At 38.0% G+C, this 8,782-nt stretch overlaps 1 pseudogene; it reads right to left on the bottom strand.

Annotated features, from left to right (window-relative positions):
• Positions 1-1,289: 1,289 nt before the first annotated feature.
• Positions 1,290-8,191, bottom strand: LOC118741946 (annotated as a pseudogene).
• Between the last annotated feature and the right edge of the window lie 591 nt (positions 8,192-8,782).

Below are 8,782 nucleotides of genomic sequence, written 5' to 3'. Positions count from 1 at the left end.
CTTTCAAGCTTAAACTTTTCTATGATGTAAGCATGTATTTTTGACATTTTTTCTGTGAAGAATAAATTTGTTAACTTTAGTGGCTTCCTGGCGATATGTAATTAATTCTATGTATAGAAAAATTACGGTTTAATTCTTTTTAGTGAATAAATTACCTTGACAAAAATACAAAACACGTTCATATGGCACACAAAGAATTTTTAGATTTTTTTCCACTAAAGCAGATTAACCTAACCTAACCTATAGTTGATTTCTAATTTGTTTTCACTTAATTGTCTTTCTTTTAACCCTTTCAAAGCTGGCTGCAGTCATGGGCGCTCGCGTGAATACTTCGCCGAGTCCATTAATAGCAAAACGGGTTTCCTAGCTACCGCTTGCAATTCTGTAGTCGATGCGAAGGCTATGAATTGCACTGGACAACGAATTTTAATGGGAGATCCAGTGTTGCGAAATGCCCGCGGTATATATTCAGTAAAAACGGCGGATAAACCAAATTTTGCGCTTGGCATGGAGGGCTAAAAAAATGGTAATTGATCTGGATAACAAAAAGAATATATATGCTATGGATTAAAAAAGAGTAAAAATTAAAAAAAAATATTTGGTTCTTGCACAAACAACATAATATTATTTACACAAAATATTTTATTTAAATATTATTTTACAATCAATATTAAATAAATGTCTAATACGATACAAATATGCTTTTTGCTTTCTTAATTACTTAAATAAATAGTTAGGGTATCGGTAAAAATACACAATGATGTATAAAATCTTCAATGATGTTTTAGAAAATAAAAAAGGCGTGAGTACCAGGCACTCCTAAAATTTGATGTGTAAACATCTATGTACGGCTTGACAAAGCATTAGGCGATTCAGTTACATATGTACATTAGGGTGCATCACCAGAAAAAGTAACGGATTTTACACCGGATTCATAAAACTTATTATATTTCGAAAAAATATTAAGATTTACGTGGGCTGGACCCATCTGAAAATATCTCCAAAAATCGAGTTATTTTGATTCCGTTGGTAAAATTAAAATTTTAAGAGTAATCTTTTCTATGATCTGAAGTAATTTTTTAGAAAAATTATTTAAGAAAACTACATACATTTATTTATAAAAAAAAATCGATTTTTGGAGGTATTTTCAAATGGGTGCAGCTAACGTAAATGTTAATATTTTTTTTAAAACTCCGATGGAAAAACAGCACCCATTTTTTTGTATGGAAAGTGATGCACCCTAATGTACATAAATAGGTTAGGTTAGAAATTTCATTTCGGGACCCGACATGATCCCGAAATAATCCCTAAGAAGTTTTGAAGTGGTTATAATAAAGCCGTGAACTTGTCCCGAAATAATCTCGAAGCAGTCCCCGAAGAGTTACCTTACTAGTTCCAAAACAGTTCCAAACTACACCCGAAATGTTCCTGAACTATTTCGTAAATGTCCTGAAATAGTCACTGACCATCTCGAAATGGTCCTATACTAGTTCCGAAATGGCCTGCACTAGTTCCGAAATGAATCCAAACTAGTATCGAAATAGGCCTTAAATAGTCCTGAACCAGTCTCAAATGGTCAAAAACCAGTCCCGAAATGGTACTGAAATAGCACCGAAATGGCACCGAGATAGTCTTGAACTCGTCCCGAAACGAATGAAAAAATCGTGAACTTGTCCCGAAATTATCTCGCACAACGTCTGTAAAGGTTTCGAAATAATCCCTTTTTCAAATAGTCAAGAACTAGTTCCGAAATAGTCCTAAACAGGTTCCGAAATTGTGCTTAAATAGATAGTAATGATTTGATTCCGAAAGGGGCCTGAAATAGACCTAAACTAGGCCAGAAATGCTTATTTCTACACGCCTGAAGCTATTACAAATTTTCTGCTGGGTTAACGCAAATTTTACCAATACGGAGAGCTAAGATGTTTACACATCAAAATTAAAATGTTGAATAAATAAAAAATCTTTTCGGTTTTATTGAGAGATTACTTCAACTTTGTAAATAAATCCGATAACTTTCATCATAAAGTATAAAACAACTGTTCAATAAACTATTCATGCTATCACATCGATTCTACGCCGTATGATATTGTGCGATCGATGTGTTCCATTGTTGATAACATCCTCAGGCCTTGGCTCAATTTCATAGTGAATATAACCATCCACATCATCGAGTTCTTTACAATTGAATTTGGCAAGAAGTGTACCACGTAATTGAACGTTGAGGCAGCTGTGCCACCGACTGGGATCTCAGCGATCTGGAAAGAGATAATAAATAAATGCAACACTCACAAATATGTAGTGCTATGTGCATGACACAACTCGCATTGAGCATAGCCTGTAATGCGGGCAATCAAGTTGATATCAATTAGATTACCCCGGTTGGTCACTTACCTTAAATCTCATCGCTTTCTCGATACCGGGTCCTTCAATATAGAACAAACCCTTTTTAAGTGGTATGGGTAGCGGATTTGTTTAGCGTACAATCATATCCACTGCTTGCTGGGAAATAATCTTTCCTTAGAATGTGAATTTGATATCCGGTTTGCATACTCGGAAGTCATCCTGTGCGTAGTATTCATATTCGGTACCTTTCACATTGGCAGCGCACGAAATATTGAAAGCGGCCTAAAAGGTAAAGAACAAAGTGTTATTTTTAACCTGTGTTTTTATATTTGGATTGGAAAAAGAGAGAGAAAAGGGAGACTGTGGGTATCATTTACTACATATGGACAACTTTTGGATAGGTGGCTCCCGTATCAGCTCAGATATCGCTCGAAAAAATCGAGGACATTTGAAATTTCATGATAGATTTAGCCCAAATTTGACCGGAGACGGTCTACATATCAATTCTGGGATATATGCTAACTGGACGATATCCGATTGGTATTCATGCGCTGAGCGTAAATATCTCGGGTCCAGCTGCTTAAAGAACGATTAGGTGAGATCATTTCAGTACTCTTCCTTAAGCTAAGTAGCTTTTACGAGTGTGCGACCTAAACAGTTTGGTTCGAACTTTCTAACCAGCCCGAGGAGCGCTCAGGATCTGACATCTGACGTTTCGTTATAGACAGACGCTGCTTTCCGCTGAAGCCTATCAGTTACCATTCTTAATTAGTTGTATCACAAAGGACTGATGCTTATGGTCCAAGTACTCGCTTTTTTAGGACAACCACCTTAGCTTAACCTAACCTAACCATTACTGCCCCAATTGTTCATACGGCACTTTCGAGGATTAGTAGCCTATATGGCTGTTCAATTTAATTCTCAGAGCAAAACGCAGCAATTTTCCCTTCTTCAATAAGCCGAAGCCCCGTATATCAATCGTCTTGCTCCTTAATAACGTGAATTCACCTTTAAAAGTTGGATCGAAGGACCGTAGAGCTTAATGGGCCTAATGACAGCTATGTAGACCTAAAATATCTTCGTCCGGAGGAGCGGCCTTATATTTTGCCGAGCGAATATTTGTTCATGCCTTCCGTACAACGATAAAAATGAAGATATACGTCTTATTTATTCCTAAATCGGTCATCCGGCTTGTGGTATCAAACTGGAGAGCTGGCGTGTGCCGCCAAATGTTGTTCTTCCTTGGAGGGGCAGTGTTTAAACACTCTGACGAAGTAAAATATCTTGGAATTCTGCTGGATAATACACTAAGGTGAAACTCTTATTAAAGCCACCCGAGCCAAGGGAACCTGTGGACGACTTTTTGGTAGGACATTGGTTCTGAACTCTATGTTAATAGAATGGCTATACCATATAGTCTGTCCCATTTTCGCTAAAGCCTTCTCGTCTGGTGGCCAAAACACTAGAAAAAACTGCTATGCAAACCACGTTTTAATAAACTTCAAAGTCTGTCTTTATCTACTTTTCGGTCATAGGATCAACTTCATATTTTTTTTTTAAGTAGCGTCAGCCTCGAGAGAGTTAAAAATTCAAATATTTCACGCTATTCCTCAAGCCAAGGGAAATGTGTTTAGGCAGAAAATTCTTGGTCAAAATTCCACACCGAGAAGACGGGGTAAATATGGAGCACAAGACAGTCAGGTGCGGGTGTTAATCAACCGTGTACTATGTAGACTCTCTATTGCGGTGGCAGATGGTTCTCAGTCTCTCAGACCGAGGCGCTAGCAATCTCGATCTATGCCAGATACAAAATTTAAAAACATATGAAAGGCGCAGTTAACTCTTCAGACAGCCAAGCGGCTATCAGGGCCCCATCCTGTAGAATGATCAGCTGCAAACTCTTCATTTTTTTCCAGCTAGAACAATGGTAATACTATGCTGTTTACCGGGCCACTGCAGGATATATGGAAACTAGCTTGCCAACGAACTGGTTAGGGAAGGCTAATTGTCTCTATGGACCGGAACTATTTTACGGGCTGAAATAGACTTCTTTGAGATTTACAATTATCGAGTGGATAGACTTAGAGCGAAAATCATTCACCGTGAAATCCGTTATTCTTAGGAACCCAGGGTACTTTTAGCATTTATTAGGGAAGCAGATAGAATCTTAGGTCGCCAAGGGCAAATGCAAGGTTAAGTATCTAAAGGCATATATCATAAACCAACTAACTATGAAAGTCGCTTCTACAAAAAAAGATCGACACACGAACAATATGCCGTTAACGTCATCGGTAACGATAATTAGGTCGATAATAATGACAATATTGAATATCATAATTAAGTTTTCAGAAAATTCTAAGGTGAAATTCTTTTTTCTATGGCTACATAGGAAGGCTTATCCTACCTATCCTAGCATTTCAAAATAAGGCCTTATAAATTAACTCACCTGCGATGTCAATTTCCTAAAGTATTCTTCAAACTGGCTTCAATTCTATTTCGAAGGGCATCGTCTTAACCTCCTCTCCGCTGATACCTGTATATAACACTGCATCACAATTTAACTACCCGCTGGCCACATACACATTATCCTTGGATTTATTTGTGATTTTCACTATTACCGTGAAACTCTCGCCGATCTTGATGTCATCCTTCAGCGACATATCAAACTCCACCTCATTGAAACTGTCATTCAAGTAGTAGCGACTGAAAGCGTGCTGAGATTGCTTCAATGCCTTTAACATCGTATTGCGTTCCTCATCAGTCTTCTCTTCGTACTTGTACGTATCGGTGATATCATCGCGTTCCCACTTGAGCACCGCTTTTGTGCTGATTAAATGCCCAATTGCCAAGGTGTCCTTACGCAGTAGCTTCATGGGTTGATATGGGCCATTGTAACGCCAGTATACCTTGTCGGCATTCACCTCCGAATAAACGAAACCACAGTCGAAAGGACGTAATATTTCGCCATTCTTCACCGCAACTACCGAGGCCGGGCCGACACGGTACATGCTATCCGAGGGCTCTTGCGGCGTTGCATCCACTGCTTGCCAACCGCCATAGCCGCCATACGGACCAATACCTAAATCTGGCCGTTGCATCCACACCTCATTCCAAACGTGATAGTTCCATATGGAATCAGTGGTCTCCGCATCCAACTTCTTATTGTTTTGATCGATAAAAATATCCACTGTCAGCGAACCCTGCGTGTCATGCGCCGCCGAGTAGCAAGTGACAATACGCGACGGTATGCCGAGCGTGCGCGCAATTGTGGTTAGTACACCTGAGAAATTCCAACATTGCCCAAATTTCACAGGCTTCTGTGTTTTATAGAACTGTTGCAAAATTTCAGTTGATCCAATCCATTTGGTTGGCCCCGTACCGCCCGAAAAGTCCTCGCTCCAATTGCCCAGTATTACGCCATCATCATCCACCGAATTCACAGCGGCCGAAAGTGCGCGCGCCACTCGCACTGGGTCACCGCGATAGGCGGGGGGTATGCGTCCCACTGTACCGAGTAATTTTATTGAGCACTCCAGCACATGACGCTCGAATTGACCCAACTTCCACACCGAAGGACGTATGCGATTATATGAACCACGCCAGATAAGAGTTGTGTCATGCATAACATACTCCTTGCGTTTATCATAATCGGCCATGTAGACTTGATCGTCCGGGCACCACGGATTGAAGAGCACATAAATTGGCAAGGGTATGGAAAAGGTTTTCGAACCATCGGTTAGCAATTTCCTATCGATATCTAATTTCCATTCGGTTACGGGGCAAGTGACGGCAGGTTTGATGAGCACCGTAAGTACTGTGTCTTCGTGTGATTCAATGCCTGCAGCCCACTCCAGTGGATCGCCGAGATAGTCGATACTATCACGTGGCACCAGTCCTACCAGTGTGCCATGGCCGGGACTGGGTTTTGGATCATCGGCGACGGTGAATATAAAACTGATGGCATCGCGTGTCGGATTGAATGAACGATTGAAGTGTATACGCAGGCGGAATGGATCACCGCGTCGCACAATTAAAGCTTCATTGGCGGCAAAGAAATTATCTGTTTTGTGTTCGTCATTATTCTCTTCTAGGCAGAGATCTGCATTGAGTACGGTGATCGAATCGAAAGTGTGCTGAGTTAAAGGATTCAATTTTTAATAGAAAAACGAAAACAAGAACTAAGATAAAAAACATACATAGCTAAAGAGAAGCAAAAAATGTTGTTCTACTAGATTTTTTTCCATTTTATACCTTAGCTCGCAAGCTTATTAAATAGATATATAGTACATACTAATTTTAAATGAAGACTAATTGGTATTTTTAAATCTGCCAAAAGGTCGATAATCTATCGCTTCTAAGCCTTTGTTTTTATTGAATTAAAATATCTAGCGACAAATCTATCTGGGCTTTAGGCCAACAAGAAATTAAATCAATATGAGCTATTTATTACACTCAGAAACGCTGGCAAAAACAATTTGAATATTTTGCTATTATTCATAGTTTCTAAGTTTATTTTCTGCCCAAAGATGATCTCATAAATCAATAACTAAAAATGTGCAAACGTAGGCGTGCCTGCCCAGAAACGCTTGCATGTATGTATGTACAAATGTACATACGTCTAGTACCTACTTTTATACGCCTGCATGCATCCACTCGTGTGCGCATAAATTATAAACGGAAATGTAACACATTCAATATTTGACTTATAATTTGATTGCTTACTTAATTCGTCGTTAGTTATTAGTAACACAAAATCTGGTTACACTATGTATTATTTATTTGTAAACACTAAAGCAGTTTCAAACAAAATTGCACGCTCATTAATTCAATTGAGATTATAGCCAAGGTAGTACAGCTTTTAAGTATTTTCAGCTGTTAAACTACAAACTACACAAAACTAGTGCAAAACTGAAATATAAAACAAACCAAATCGTTTGTGAGAGAAAATACTGTAATTATGACTATGATAACTAGTGCCCGGATTTTTATGCGCTAAAAAATCGAAATTATGCACTAAAAACTCAATAATACATATGCACTGAAAACTAAAAAATATGCAAACAAAAAAATATGCAAAAACACTTCTCGCATTTGTTTTGCTTTTTTATTTTCTTTTTTATTTACTTCAATCAAGCTAGTTCATTGGGATAATAGCTATTAAGTAGGGATCACACGATTTGTATATTTGTACAAATTTTTACATTTTGGCATTCACATAGTGGTGTTTTTGAGTTCAGCTCAATAAAAGAATTTCCAGACGACACCACTCTGTAACTGCCAAAATGTACAAATCTGTACAAATGTACAAGTCGTGTGATCCCTGCTTAACAGCTGCCACTTGCGGCCATTTGGCTACTTAGCACACCAGATATTCACTTAAGTTCCTTAAATCCCTTATTTTTTTGTCCTTTTGTAGAATTGTATCCAATTTTTCCTTGATTTTTTTGCCCTTGAAAAGTAGTAACAGCAGTCTCCACAAGATGCACTTGTTCAGCCAATGATTCTTTTCCTTCCGACAAGAAGCTGTAGTTTGCATTGATATAGACTAACTGTGCTTCAATCGAATTTGAAGCTATTGTTTTTTTTTTCGTCTTCAATATTGAAGAAACATCACTATCATTTAGATCTTTAAAAAGGGTTTGAAATTCCTTAAAATGTAGGCAATAATATTTTCAACGCGCAATCAGATTTTAAAAATATATTTTTCCCACTCGATATTAAATCATCAACATCACTGAAGCAAGCTCTTACATCTTCGGCCGCTCGGTGCATTGCGTGCCAAACATGTAAGGTGCAGTAACTTTGGGCAAAATACCTTCAGCGCCTTTGCTGAATATTGCGCCATATCGAACCCTAACCGCCAAAAAAAACGTAAGCGACATATTTTTCAAAAATTTTCTTTTTGATGCAGAAATGCCTATAGAGCATATACATATGTAGATGTAATGTATGATATATGGCGCTGCCTCAATGACATCAAAATGCGACGAAATCAGTACCCAATAGTTGCATGGAATCATCAAATGCTCTTGCAATTGTGGAGTGATTCGTCCGTTCTATGAAGACAAATGGCGTTTTGATAAAAATGCAATTAAATATGCTTTTTTGTCAAAAATATATTCCTATATATGCATTTAAGGCAAAATATGTAAGAATATTTATGCACTAACAAATCGATGTCATCTTAACACAAAACTCTTGATTCGCAACATTTGTTAATCTTTAAGATCCTTTGACTTACCAAACAATATATGTAAATGAATAGAAATCCGGGCCCTATAATAGGAACAATATTACATTAACAACAACAAGCTTCTGGAATTGGAAGCATGAAAATGAAAAGTGTTGAAATTGTAAATATGTATTCAAGGTTAATAAATGTTCATTGCGACATCGTCGCAATCAATCGTCTTGTCATTGACTTGTTCTATTAAAT

Source organism: Rhagoletis pomonella, unplaced genomic scaffold, assembly GCF_013731165.1.
Source record: "Rhagoletis pomonella isolate Grant_MI unplaced genomic scaffold, Rhpom_1.0 Rhpom_scaffold_00006, whole genome shotgun sequence".
In the NCBI taxonomy this organism is placed as follows: domain Eukaryota; kingdom Metazoa; phylum Arthropoda; class Insecta; order Diptera; family Tephritidae; genus Rhagoletis; species Rhagoletis pomonella.
Note: the sequence above shows the minus strand (reverse complement) of the source record. Positions and strands in the feature narration are given on the sequence as shown.